A 14,988-nucleotide genomic window follows, 5' to 3' on the forward strand; every position below is an offset into this window, starting at 1 on the left:
CGCTGAAAATTGCACGTTAATCGGTTAAGCCGTTAGGAGGAGTTCAGTGACATCACGTAATCATCATCACGCATCAGATGTAATTCACCACTGTAATTGGGCCTCCTGGCCTGTTGTGGTGCAAAAAAGATATATAAAAAAATCACACGTACAGGAGAATTATATTTAAAGAAAATAAAATAATAACGCATGTTTAACTTTGTAGTGTTGCTGTCGGAAAATTTGAAAAGAACTAACGAATGGATTTCAACACATGTTGCAGCTTGCAGCTACTAAGTGCAAGCACTAGAGAATTAAAATAACTAGAAAAGCTCACACAAGACAACCATTTTAATAATTTAGAATTTTTTATTGTTTTTATTCAATTGCATTACTAAAAGTAAATTACAAATATTGCTGCAAAGACGTGCGCGATCTTTTATTTATTTAAACTTTAAGTTTTATGAGCTAATATAAACATTTGATTTACGTCGAATCTTCGATGAAAAATGCTTGCGGTCTCTCTCGGCTAACATTACTTTGGATATCGACATCTTTTACGTCGGTGAAACTGTGTTTAATAGGAAAATACTCTTGCTATTGCAGAGTATTATACCTTAATAATGTGGAACCATCGCTCGAGAGTTCCAGGTTTGATATGTTGTCCCAAACCTAGAGACAACGCGTCAGTTTTCAGGGCAGAGTTGAGTGATACTAGTAATAATAGAGAAAATGATAAATCAATTGTATTTCAGCTTTTGTATACAACACACCAATAGCCTCTACATAAGAACAAACGTCGTACAACGAAAGCAGGTATATAATTTATCATCGCCGTGGTTCAGACAAAATTCAGTAACCCAAAAAATATCATTTTCAGAAATCGCAATATGAAAGTTTGCAGACCAAGGAAAAATCAGGTTTTTTGTGCTTTAGAAATTTCGTTTGGACAACTTAATTTCATTGATTTTCAATGTCTTTTGAATAAATTTCAGTGATAATCTTTTTTTATTAGGCATTTTTATATATCTGGAAGGTTTTTAATGTGGCTAGGTGGTTAAAATTTGGTTTAGTGACTTTTGCATAATCTAGACAATGCAAACCAAAAGAAATGATGAAAGGAAGAAAATATTACGAATAATTATAATTATATTGTGGCTAAAAATATTTTAAGTTTTTCTCACTAAACATAGGCTTAACATAGGTCCCGGTTTGATCGGGATTGTCCCTGTTGTACGCATTTGTACCGGAGTCCCGGCGGCTTTAGCCTTTTGTCTGGGTCACACGAAAATTGAAAATATAAATATAAAATGCTGAAAAAAGTACATTCCAGCGAGAGTAACGATTGGTGCAGTACAAAACAGTAAGTAAATAAAATTGATTTGGGTTAAATACAGGATAAAGAATAAATGATCTTCATGTGCATTCATCGTTTTAACGTATCTGACTAGAATTACATGGATATTTTTTTTTAATATCTAGTAAATCGGTAAAAAATAAGTCGGCCTCGTGGCGCAATGGTCAGCGCGTTTGCCTACCATGCAAGAGGACTCGGGTTCGATTCCCGACTTGGTTGATATGAAATATTGATTTAAAAGGGTATTTTCACACTAGAATATTTAATAGTCTCTGGACTGGTACCTGAAGCGTAAGATTGATTATCTTACCTTCACGTAACAAAAATGATCAAGATACGCAGCGATAGGTGCACCAATACAGTGCCCCATGCACCAATAGGTGCGGAAAAGGAATGATGATAATGATGAATGAAATCGAGTGGAGATAGAATTGGCGCGTTTGCCTACCATTTTTGAGACCCTGGTTTCGATTCCAGGGCCCCGATTACAATGGGAAGTTAATAGAGTTATCGTCGACTGTCTTTAAAGTAAAATTTAAATTAACGTCTGAAAATGTGCATATTTCAATGAAAATATCGAGTACCTTCCTCGGTTACCTGAAATTAAACATGTTTAAAAAAAAAATGTGTGCGTATTTTGTTTTTCATACAGAAAACTTAATTTTACTTTGTAGATAAAATATTGTAATCGGGGCCCTGGCAGGTACACTGCAAGACTACACTTCAATACTTCAATGTTCCAAAACTGGCGCCTGACGTGTAAGAATGATCACCTTGCCGTTGAAACAAAAATGCACTAGATACGCTGCAATTCAAAGGCCAATACAGTGCCCTATGCACTATTAGGTGCGGGTAAGGAAATGATGATTTTTTCAGGTGGTTATTGGTTAGTCAGATTTTTTTATAATTTGCTCTAAATAAGTTTTTTGTTGGTCTGGTAGACTCAAACCAGCGTGTTTAGTATAAATATATTATACATATGTATAAACTCAATTTCATCATAGAAAAGATTGCATTATTTTGAATTATTCATGCTGTGAAAGTTATAGTATCCAATTCTAATTCTCTGCCTTACATATTTTAAAATAAATTACTTTTATATGGAAATAAAACGTTTTGAAGAAGATGTTATACAAACAACATTTTAAAATTTAATTCGAAGTATTTTAAATTTGTTGTTGGTTAAGTTTTCACATAAGTGCAAACTCGAAATGTTGCAGTTGATGCGTTCAGCTATCACGTGTTTGATTTCGGACGAGATGTTCAATAAGTACTTAAAAAATCTAAAAATTAAAATGAATAAATATTTCAATTTATTGATACAGAAAGAGAAAACATTTTTGAGAAGAGAATATGGAAGTCTAGGCATTTACAGGGATTATGATCTGCCATGGGCTAGTTTAAGTGACCACTTTACAGACTGTGTAACATTCACTATTCTGCCTATGTTTAAACATCCACATTTCCTCAACTCTTCCATCTGTTGACTTTTATGAAGTAAAAGATCGGAAACTTTTAATGATGTTCAATGACAGTTCATAAGCCCTGTAAATGCCTAGACTTATATATTCCTTTCTCAATTTTTTTCCCTTTCTGTTGCAACAAATTAGGATCCTTAAATAAATTTGGAGTTATAACTCCATCTGCCTGTCTCTTCATTTCCGCACTCGATGGTGCGTAGGGTAGTGCATTGGTACACCATTGTAGGCCTCGTGGTGTAATAGTCAGTGCGTTTGAAAGCTCTCGGGTTCGATTCCTGAGATGGTTGAAATTAAATATTTATTTCAAAGGGTGTTTTCACACCAGAATATTTCATAGTCTCTGGACTGGTTGGTACCTTAAGCGTATGACTGATCATCTTACCTTCATGTAGCAAAAATGATCAAGATTCGCTGCGATCGGTATACCAATACCAGCCTGTCTACAAATATTTGAATATGATGTCCATAAAGAATAAAAAATATATATCTAGTAGGAGTGCAACATACTCGTATATCATTTTTTAAATCAAAATGAATGTACTAATTCGATTTGTATACGAATATTATCAAAAATTATGACATTATAAAGTACCATGCACGCATTACATTCAAATTCCTGCATATTTGTGTGTAACTGAGTTAAGTACCAAGGTAAACATAGTGATATCATTAAAATAATTGTTATCCAATGTATCTAACAACCTTGTCAAATAAATTAATAAAAAATAAATTTGTAATTTAAATTTTAGAATGTTGAATTTTCGTTCCATCGCTCGTCGAGCGCCAAACTGGTTTGCGGTTGGAAGATTTTTCAAAATCACCCAAGGCAAGTTGCTGACAATCATACTTCACTCACCTCGGCTCTTTTTGCGATCCCGATGGCAAGAAAGCGCTTGGACCGCCTCAGTGCTCACCACAGGCAGCGGTCAAAATCCAAAAAGAGAAAATAGGTACTCTGTTTATCACACCCACTATTATTTAGCTCGTTAAAATGTTGACACTTTCACAAACACAGCTGATGTTCGAACGCTGAAATCATACGCGGCAAATTCAAATATTTGGAAAAAAAATGCAATTTGTCACTTGTCACAATATTCGTTTTTCTTTCTAAAACTCGCTAGATGTTGTTTTGACGTTTTCAAATATTCGAACGTACGGGCGGAGCATGCGCAGAAGAAAGCGACACGACCAACGCTGCGCGCAGTAACTTTCAAACTGAGGTTTTCTGTATTTACCAGCAACTGACAACTAGCAACTTGTTGGTATAGTAATACAACAACGCGCTATCATCCGTCGATGTTCAATATAACCGCGTGCGATAACTCCAGATGTATCGAGGAATTCTAACGGGTTTTGCGAATGTTTTGAATAAGATATCTATCACCTTTAAGGCTGACGATCTCGACGCCAAAGTAACTGATGTCCAAAGAACAGCTAGAAAAACGCAAAAAGAACATTTATTACTAGCTCTCGATAACATTGCTCTCTCTTTATGTGTGGTGGTGTCATCATAAGTGACGTCACGGGTTTGATGAAGTTTTAATCCACATGCATAGGCGTTTTAAAAAAAAACTTTAAATATTAGAAATCAAACACTGATTTGAGTCTACTGAACACTTTATTTTATTTAAAAAAATATAAAATATGAAAACAAAAATTTCGTGACAATCGTTTAGCCTTGTTAGAGCATTTTCAAACGAATGTGAAGATTAGATGGATTGAATATTCTCATATAGTTATATAAAAATAATCTTATGAACTATAGCATGTACATTAATCATAATTGAGGGAAAAACCGATGGTTAAGGGCAAGGCTAAGTGTTTAATAGGTAATGGGAAATATAGGTATTTATATTTGAATTTCGAAAAAAATATAAAAAAGTATTTATTGAGGGAAAAACCGATGGTTAAGGGCAAGGCTAAGTGTTTAATAGGTAATGGGAAATATAGGTATTTATATTTGAATTTCGAAAAAAATATAAAAAAGTATTTATTGACATACATGTAGGTACATATGTATTGTGCGATAATTAATGAAGCTTTATAACTTTAGATAATTGCTGTCGAAAATATATCAATAATATTATATAGTTTTAAATATATATAAATGTATATATATTAATGAAGTTGAGTAAATATTTGTATGTAACCACTTACCGACTTTTTATGTCTACATGTTTCGAGACGTACCCGTCTCCTCATCAGGACACTCACTACACCAGCATGCATGTACTAAAATACACGTTCATCTTTACCACAACCGCAGAAATACTTGTATACCTACATATAACGCATTTACGAAAAAACATTAATAAACACATTAATTAAATTTTTCGACCACAAAGTTTGTTGAGGAGTGGACGAGGTGTGAAGAATACCTAGTCCTAGGAGGAGGAAACTTTAGAGTGGATTGTATTGTTAGGGAAGGAAGGTTGCACAACTCCACTAACCTGCTGATGATGAGGCGTGATGAGTACTGGAACCTGGCTGGTGAAGTTGGCGGTCGTGAGACGGTGGCACAGCTCGCTGGATGATAGATTAGTTGAGCACTTCACTCGTTAATGTTAGATTTTGTACTGATTTTCAATGTTGTTACCGGCACTCACACGTAGTATTATTGTTACATGGAGTGCGCTAGGAAATGAGGAGGACGGGTAGATAGATATGGATTTGGTCCGAACAAAATTGATGTTTTGAACATAAAAAATATTAAATTTAAAAAAAAAACGAAATAGACAAAAAATAAAACAAAAAATTCCAAATAATTAAATTTTACAAAGATGCAGTACAACTGCAGCTTTAAATTATTTTTAATACAATTAATATAATAAAGCATGTTTATCGTTGAAACATTAAATAAACGTAAATATTTAAAAAATGTCTCATATCTAATGGGTATTAAAAAAAATAGTTTGCGGGGGGGATGGGAGTAGTACCTATTTAAGCGGATCTTATTTCACTTTTCGGAAATTAGAATTGTAAATGTCCGCCAACTAAAGTGAAGGCCGTATAAATTCTCCACTCGGGTGATTTTCGTTTGATTAAATATTCTTGAATTCTGCGATAATTGGACGGCTTTGATATTTATTGTTGTTTCACTGATTTTCAAACAGCTTAAACCGAGGTGTGGTCCTTCAGTAGATCCAACGTAAAACTTTACGACGGTTTCCAACAGTGAGTTGCTGAAAATAAGCCTCAAAAAGTTAAAATAATTAGGTTAATAGAAAAAAAAAAATATTTTTACACTTAATGGAGCATAGGGCACGGCATTTATATTCCTACGGCAGCGCATCTTTTCTTCGGTATAAAACATTATTGCGGAGTTTTTTACAAAAAAATAAATATGTGCAAGTCCAGATAAACCGCTCTTTAAGCAATTTGTTAGTTTTATATTGTACTTAAAAAGCTATAGAATATCGTAAGCACAAAAGGAAAACTAGCCAAGTCAGATTTCATGTGACTTGGTTAGTTTGTAAGTAGTATGTGAGTGTTTTGATTTTGTCAATATTTCCTGTAGCAGATGTTACCAAATAGAAATACCATTAGAAATAAGAGAACAAAAACATTATTTCGGGCATCCCACAAGGTTCCCATCTTGGTCCATTATTTTTTATTCTATATATTAATGACACTGTTGAAGAGCTCAAACACTAATCTATATTACTCTATGCTGATGACGCCAAAATATTTAGACCAATAAAATCACCAAACGATTGTATGTGTCTGCAGGAAGATCTGTTTTTTCCCATTCCATATTTTTTTACTGCCTTAGGTATATAAAATTGAATTTTGTGACTATTTTATTTAATGTATATTTTGCTTATATGAAAATGTTTGCCTTAAAACAGGTTGTTAGTAGTTAGACAGACTACACATAATTCGGAGAAAACTATTACCAATAACAATGTTGTTGAAAAGAGAATAGTTTGTTAGTAACTCATTACATATTATTGTTATTTACTCGAAGTGGCTTACTAAATACATATATTATGAATGTAAATCATGCAAATTCCTGATTTAGAGTGATAACGTTTGAAAGCACTAGTCCAAATCGTTGACTTAAAAGGCAACCGTTTAACGTCATTTAGATAACAAAAGAAATCTTCACGCCAAGATCATCTCACGCCAAATATCTAACAAGAAGACATGACATTGACTGCTTGGATAATGAATTAATCCGCTTGGATTACCTTAATTCGGCTATTTGTAAAGAATGTTTGTTGTCTTCCGTGCCTCTTAACATGATGACTAGCAAATCAGTCAATTACACGCTCTTTAAAATGTAGGGAAAGTAATCGACTGGTGCATTTTATCGACAGGTAGATTTCTAGCTAAATATGTGAGAACACTCTAATTGGTTCTTCTCCCTGATTTTACATGAATTGAAATAGTAAAAACATTATATTCGGACATGAATCGAAATCTTTCTTTTCTCAATCGGAGTCTTCATCATCATCAAACCCGTGCACCCGATGGTGCACAGGCCCCACTTAACTTCAAATGTCAACGCGTATTTTTTTTCCTTGTGTCACTTTAAATAAAATATAAATTTCCTCGATTTTATTTGTTTCACTATACTTTGTCAAGGTTCACGATCCGTGTTTTTTTAGAAGCCCGATATTGATTGTTGATCGCAGAATAATATACTATTATCGTATTTATGAGTAAGATCGGTTTCCCGGGTGGAATGCTAAAAGTAATGACAAGCTACCTCCAAAACCGAAATCAATACGTTACACATGGCTTGTTCGTGTCTATTTTTTTTGTTCTTACTCGGGTGTCCCGCAAGGATCTAACCTGGGCCCATTGCTGTTCTCTATTTTTCTTATGAAATTAAAAGTACAATAGTCAATTCGCGTTTCTTATTATGCGCGGATGACTTAAAGCTATTTTCGAGGGTTAAAACTTAGGGCTATTTTCTTACTATATTATTATATATCTGAATGAGGAAGACAAAATAAATTATTGTTCAATGTTTAATACATAGATAACACACCAGATATTATATGTAGCTAATAGAACCGTCGCGTCGCCCTTTGAAATTGCTCACAGATTGTGATGTCTTACAAACAATTACTTTTTTAACTGTGAAACTGCCCGTTATCTGTCATGGTGCCGGAAACATCTTCGTACTGCGCATGCTTACTCGCAATTTTTAATCCCAGAAAACTGCCCCGTGTAAAACAGCGAATAAGATGGGCCAAGACTTGGGACAAGAATTATTGGACAAGAAACTGCACATAATTTTGTACCATTGTCTTACCGATGTTATACGAGCTTTACCTACTCTTCAGGTTCCAGTCCAAGGATAACAAAATATTACATTTTCTTTCATTCTGGTTCTATTTCACATACATAACTGTATTAATAATCCCCTCGGACACTTACAAATTTTGATTGAAGATTAGTTGTAAAAGAACATCTGACACAGGCAAAAGAAAACTTGTCTCTTCTGAGAAACATTTAATCTAGTTATAATGATAATAATAATCTTTACTAGGCATTTTAAGAAGGAAAAAAAACACATTTACATTTCAAAAATAATATTAATTATAATATTGATTTGTTTTATAAATTTAATGTATATTTATGCCTAACGCTAGAGTAATATAATATGAATATGGAGTATCCTCTGATTAGGTAAGACGCACGCGGACGCCTCGTAATATTCCGGTCGAAAAGTAATTATATTTTAGTTCTATAAAACTTTTAAGCATATATTTTTTATCAGAAATACCGTAAAAATTGTCGTTTTTATCTACTGTTTATTTACCTTATTTTTTAAATGGCGCGATTTGATAAAAAAATATCATAGGATTTCCTCACTTTTTACCAGAGTACAAAGTACTGGCATGCACAGTAGATCTCCATTTGCTCGAACTCCAGTCATTCAGATTCAAATATTTAGATCGTTATCAGGAAATAAAAAAATAAAAGATATTTTTTTAATTTCAATTTTATTGCGCAATTAACTTTGCTGGACATGTTTAAATGAGTTTTGAAATGTGATTGCAATCCTGGCAACAATCTGGCACGCATGAATCCGGATAGTTGGAGTTATGCCGTACATATTACTACCTCAGAACAAGATTACATTCTGATTACTTGTAGGTCTCACGATCAGCGCATTTGCCAACCATGTAAGAGGTCTCAGGTCCATTTCTCGACGTGGTTTAAATGAAATACTTGTTTTTTCACTACAATATTTTATTCATTTTTTTAATTTACGCTTTATATAGGTACATGTACAATTTATATACACACAAGAGCGGGCGTATTGCCTTAAGGCAATTTTTCCTACCTACAATCAGAATACAATTTTATATATTAATTTAATACAAAAATCAACTAACACTTTACTATGGAGAGAGGTCAGAGAGGAGAAGAATGGTGATAGGATGGAAAGAAGAAGGAGAAAGGAACAACTCAAACATTTAAATAGTGACATTTCATTCTTGATTTAAATGTAAATAAAGAAGGGGCGGCTCTAACATTAGTGGGTACATTATTCCACAATTGAGCAGCTACTTCTGTAAAAGAGGAGGCAAGAAAATAAGAGGGGGGAAGGGGTATTAAAAGTGTTTTCCCGTTACTAGAGCGAAGATATAGTCCATGTTGTGATGAAGGTTGGAAGAGCTCTCTCAAATAAACATGCGAAGTGGGATATTTTCACAATCCCATACTGGCACCTGATGCGTAAGACCCACCTAACCTTCCATGTAACAAATATGATCAACCAATGCAGTGATAAGGAAATGATGATGATGTAACAAAAATTAAAAATACTTTACAATTTTATAAACACCTCTGCGTAGAGAGGTTTTTGACTTTGTTTCCACAAAATTACAACGAAGCTCTGTGTAATTCCATGTGAATATACAGATGTACATAGAACGTAATGGAGGATCCTATTTCCTATTTTATTTATTTGTCTTTCTCGCTTGTTGGCTTTCGTGTTATATTGGCCCAGAAAACAGAATGAAAGTATTAATTTGCTGGCACGAGGGAATCAGGCAGCGTATGGGACCCGGGCAATTTGTATGGACGCAGCGCTTTGATCCCACAGTTCATGTTCTGAGCTATAGTGTGCTTCGCGACTTTTGTAACGTTTTACACCAAGAATACCGAAAACTTTAAAAACCTTCATGTAACAAAAAATATCAAGATACGCTGCGATTGGTTTACCAATGCAGTGCCCTACGCCCCACCGTATGATAATGATGATGTAATGCAAGATATCAATTGACATATCAAAATTTTTAACTCGAGTCTCTGTGAAGAATTCATATCATCTCTTTATAAATATTTTATTATGCTCTATAGTAACCATTAACGATTCATTTGCAAAAGCTTCTTATGCTAATGATCTGCTGTTAACTCATTTTATGTTCTTAATATACCGACTGTTTTTATATCTTTTGTTTGCTGACATACATATATTATATGTGTACATATTTTTCATTTTATATTTCTGTTTTTTATTTTTGTATAACTGAACTCATTATAATGTTATATTTTATATTCGATTCTGCAGTGCAATAAATAAATAAAATTAAACGTAATAACTGACGATTGTATTTATTTGATAATTTGTATTAAGTGATTATTTTTCTTTCAGTTGTAGTTTATTTTCTTCAGCATCAATAATGTATACACAGAGAATTGCAAATTGGTTAAATGACTTATTACTTAAAGGTGCTTTAAAACTTAATCTACTCAATAAAGGTTTTTTTTACACGCCCATGGCCCGTATTACAATGGGAAGTTAACAGAGTTATCTTTAATTGTCTGCTTAGATTATGGATATACATACTCTAAGATTTCCGATAGTGAAACTTCAAATTTTCATACACGTTAGTACAGAAATTTCGGTTTTACTTAATAGACAATTGAAGATAACTCCCATCGTAATCGAGACCCTCGGAAAAATGACACATAATTATTACACGTAAAGTACATTTTTTGGTTTAGACATCTTTTGAATTGAAAGGGGTCAAAACTAAAAATCGAATTATATTAAATTTCATTTCCTCAAAAAAAAATTCAGTAGAAAAACTTAATTACATCATCACATATTTTTTACCTATTTCTACTGATTAGTCAATTTCAATTTATTTAATTTGTTCTGAAAAATAAATATTTTAAATGAGAGCATTAATTTTTTTTTATTAACACGGATTTAAGGATTTTCGTAACGACTAGAGAAGTCGGTCCTACGAATATCTCAATTTTGTATCTTTACAAACAAAAAAACCAATTCAACTAAAGTTTATCTAAACAAATAAAAAGATTTTCTTCTAACTTCTGTTAAAACAACCGATAGTAATTTATGTACATAACTTTATCGACGTTACGGTAAAGTACTAATGAATTTTAAGGTGATGATACAGTTCGTGGGATTGTATAAACGCATTATGTAATGTTTATAAAATTGAGCGAACGGAGTTGTTCATTAATTATTGTATTTTTTTATTAGATAACTGCTATTAACTAGTAACTAGTAACTAGTAACCACTCTATTCCCTGGCCAAGTACAGTACAGTAGCTGCAGCTCGCTACCAGCTAGATGGTCTGCTGAGTGCATAGTCGGGTATAGTAATCGAGTCAGTATTCGGTATTATTTATGATCCTAGCAGAACGCTAATTGTGTTGCCCGTTAGTTTTAGAACATTTCCATAACGGAGAATGGTGCATCGTGGTGCATTTATTGACCGCAGGTATGCCGCCACTATGTTGAAACTAATATACTATTATAACATTATGTACAATTATAGATTCTTCCGGAGTTTCCATTAAAGGGCAAAAAACTGCAAAAAATCATAGCGATACAAAAACGAATCGACTAAAGGAGCAACATGAGTAATATATTTTCTTGGCGTGTAATCCTAATCCTTTCATTTATGTGCCATATACGCTGTACAGAATAACAATAATTCAGCTTCAATAATCATTGTCCAAATTGTTTGCTCCTAGGCGTCATAAATTATCAGGTTTTTCTGTCTAAGTGCCAGTTGCGCAACAAAAAATTTAGTTTAAAAAACTTAAAGTTAAATAACTGTCTCGTTTTCGTTAAAATTGGTGAAGCGAGCTTTTTTATTTTTCCCTTTTCACGCGAATCATTTTGTCCAAAATGGAACTGGCGCTTAGGCTAGTTGCAACGAAAAAAAAGTTTAAAATGTCATATTTGAATCATAGTTACGATTTGACAAAATGGGTTGCTATCTTACATTTTTTAAAGGAGCCCGGGCTATAACCAGTTAACAATAACATCGATTAGAAGATTTTTTTAACGCTTTGTATCTCGGAGCCGTGTAAACACGTGATTATATAACCATGCGTTGTGTCCCGGTCCCGTGTTTTCACGTGGTTTACCAGTTGTCTAAAAAAGTGCATTTTATTGACATTCAGTGACCATTATTAGTACTTTTTTGCTGCTGGTAAACTACGTGAAAACACGAGACTGGGACACAACGCATGGTTATTATAATCACATGTTTACACGGCTCCAGGATACAAAGCACAGAAAAAGGAGTGGGGCCCTGTATATGTGCGAACATTGCAATGCGCAATGTGGCTCTCCATAAAGGCTAATGTCGGCAAAACTATCATACATAAATGACTTATTTTAAATAAATATGAGAAGTTTTAATTGATTTAACCCAGTATATTATATATATAAAGCATGAAATTTCACAAAAATGGGCCGGGCACAGGGTAAATTCTATGTGTATTCGGCCGGTACTCAAAAGTATTAATAGCCAAAAATATGATGTAATTTTACCTTCTTTTAAATTGTTCGCGTATTTTTACTTTTACACCAGAAAATCATTCAGATTTTCGTCATAATATCTACAGTGAAATTTTTCACGTTATTTGCTCATGTCATTTTTTTTATCCTTTCTTGGCTACATTGCATTCAATCAAATTGATCCGTTCCACCATTACCAATTTACTACGCGTTTCCATTGCGCTAATAATTCGTCTATTATCTCTCAGGCTTACGATTGATTTCACAAAAGTTTGCCGTTAGCGACTTACTGAGCTTATTACCTGACAGTGATACATAGTTCCTACTATGAATAATTTGCTGTAGGGTCTTTTCTCAGGGCTTCTGTCAACTCTGTCATAATCCATTCGTCTCGCAATGGGTACTGTAATGTAGGTAAGCTTATAAATAAAGTATAATCTAAAATCTGTCATTTGCTCCGTTACAATTCGCGAAATAACAGCCTTCGGGCTGCGATGGTGTCGATAACAATAATTCGCTAGTGCATCCATCACGAATAATAGGACACGGTGCTTAAGTTGTGAGTCAGGGGCCTTGTGCTGGACTCGTTCGTCTTTAGAATCGTATGCGACTTCCGTAATTCGAGTAGGCATTTTTGTTCATATTAACTTAAAATTGACCACACTGATCAATGTGATGATGATGATGACGTATCAACAAATGTGCAACAAATAAAACTGTACTTATTTTCAATCCATTATCAAATTAAGTTTTACTAGAAACGTGATTTTAAAATTATTATATCGCTCTTTTCTTTGTAGTCTCAATCCTGGGGATTGGTTTGCAGCAAAGTCCTGCATCTCTTCCTCCATTGGTCTCTATTTTCTGCAGCCCTCTTCAGCTCGACACAAGAGGCGCAGTTAAAATCTTCGCACACTTGCTCCAAATATTCCCGTCGGGGGCGCCCTCTATAATTTGTCCCCTCAGCCATTTTTATTTTTATCGCTCGTCAATGTCAAAATACGTATTTGAAATATATGTTTTTTTTTCTTTTCTTTTATTAAGGAAACATACAGTACAGTTACATAGTTTTATATTTTACACAGTTTGACTTAACTTGAATGGACCGGTGAAGTTTCCATATTATAAATTAATTATATGTAAGGTTATTAATGAAAGTACAAAAAAGAGAAGGAAAAAAAAAACATAAATGGAAATTGTTTCAAAATTAAAATTAAAGTTTAAAAAAGTTATTTTAAAACTTGTAGTTTGTAGATAGTATTTACAAATGGAAGTAATATTAAAAATTAAGAAAATTTGTAAAGGTAATTAAAAGTTAAGAATTAAAACAAAGAATGAAAAACATGCTCAGGTGTAAAAATAAAATAAAGTAGTTATAACATTTAAAAAAAAAAGGAAAAACATAAATATACAAATACATATTTTAAGGGATTCAAAGAAACGAGGAGAAGAATATTTAAGTGAAATATAAGACAGTAAATTTAAGCCAATTTAAAAAAAACATCTTCAAAATCAATGACACATTGTTGTAAGAGCAGCAATATATTGATTTTATATACATATACAATATAAGTAATATATTTTACAATATTTTTTTAACATCCAATAAATGAATATGAAATATTTCTAATAACATGTCGATGTGTGTTATGTCAAAGGCAAGTAATAATTATAAATGTTGCAGTGTCTCAGTAAAACATTTTCTTTTATTTTTTTACAATATTTCATACACAAAGTATTCAACGGAAGATGTCTGACAAGAAACAATAAAAGTTTACGTGTGGCAGGAAAGTCATAGATAAATACGGATTGGTTAGTGTTGCCACTTTATAATTGAATTGTCGGAGGGTTTTCGAAAATAGCATTATGACAAAGCAATCGAGATGCCCAATCGACTATTGTCGAGTGGGTGACAAAATGTCGCATCTTTCCAGTATAACGCTCCTACTTTGTATTTTAAGTCGACTACCCGCCTTAGTATTTTTTTACTAGATATCGTAGTATTAAAAATGGAAATATGTTGTATACCAACGAAAAAATCAATAATTAGGACATATTAAAAACAAATCATTACTGGTACAGTTATAAAGCTTTACTTTCAAAGCACCATCGTAATCTTCAGCGGATGTCTTAGGTATTTTTCTTCTGTCAGATACTTAATTCCGTTAGCAAAAACTCACGAATCTCTTAATATTCATGTCATTACATTTTTATTTCCTAAACTTATTCGACCTAGAAAAATACTTGACATTGAAATTAATGATTCAGATTAAATTTTAAATAAAATTATCGATAAAACTTCTTGGTTTAGTTTCACTTTTATTTCCCCTTTATTCACCAGTCCTGAAGATGCCTTCTTAGGCAAAAGCGCTCGTTGGTGAAAATTAAGTAAAAATGAATCTAAACCAAGGAGTTTTATTGAT

At 33.0% G+C, this 14,988-nt stretch overlaps 1 non-coding gene across 1 annotated transcript; it reads left to right on the plus strand.

The window, feature by feature from the left end:
* Nucleotides 1-1,482: 1,482 nt before the first annotated feature.
* TRNAG-ACC (transfer RNA glycine (anticodon ACC)) lies at nt 1,483-1,555 on the plus strand. The gene has a single exon. It is a non-coding gene; the product is annotated as a tRNA-Gly (tRNA).
* The last annotated feature ends 13,433 nt before the right edge of the window (nt 1,556-14,988 follow it).

The sequence above is a fragment of the Micrasema longulum genome, unplaced genomic scaffold, assembly GCF_059751315.1.
Source record: "Micrasema longulum isolate JH-2025_06_02 unplaced genomic scaffold, ASM5975131v1 h1tg000896l, whole genome shotgun sequence".
Classification (NCBI taxonomy): Eukaryota; Metazoa; Arthropoda; class Insecta; order Trichoptera; family Brachycentridae; genus Micrasema; species Micrasema longulum.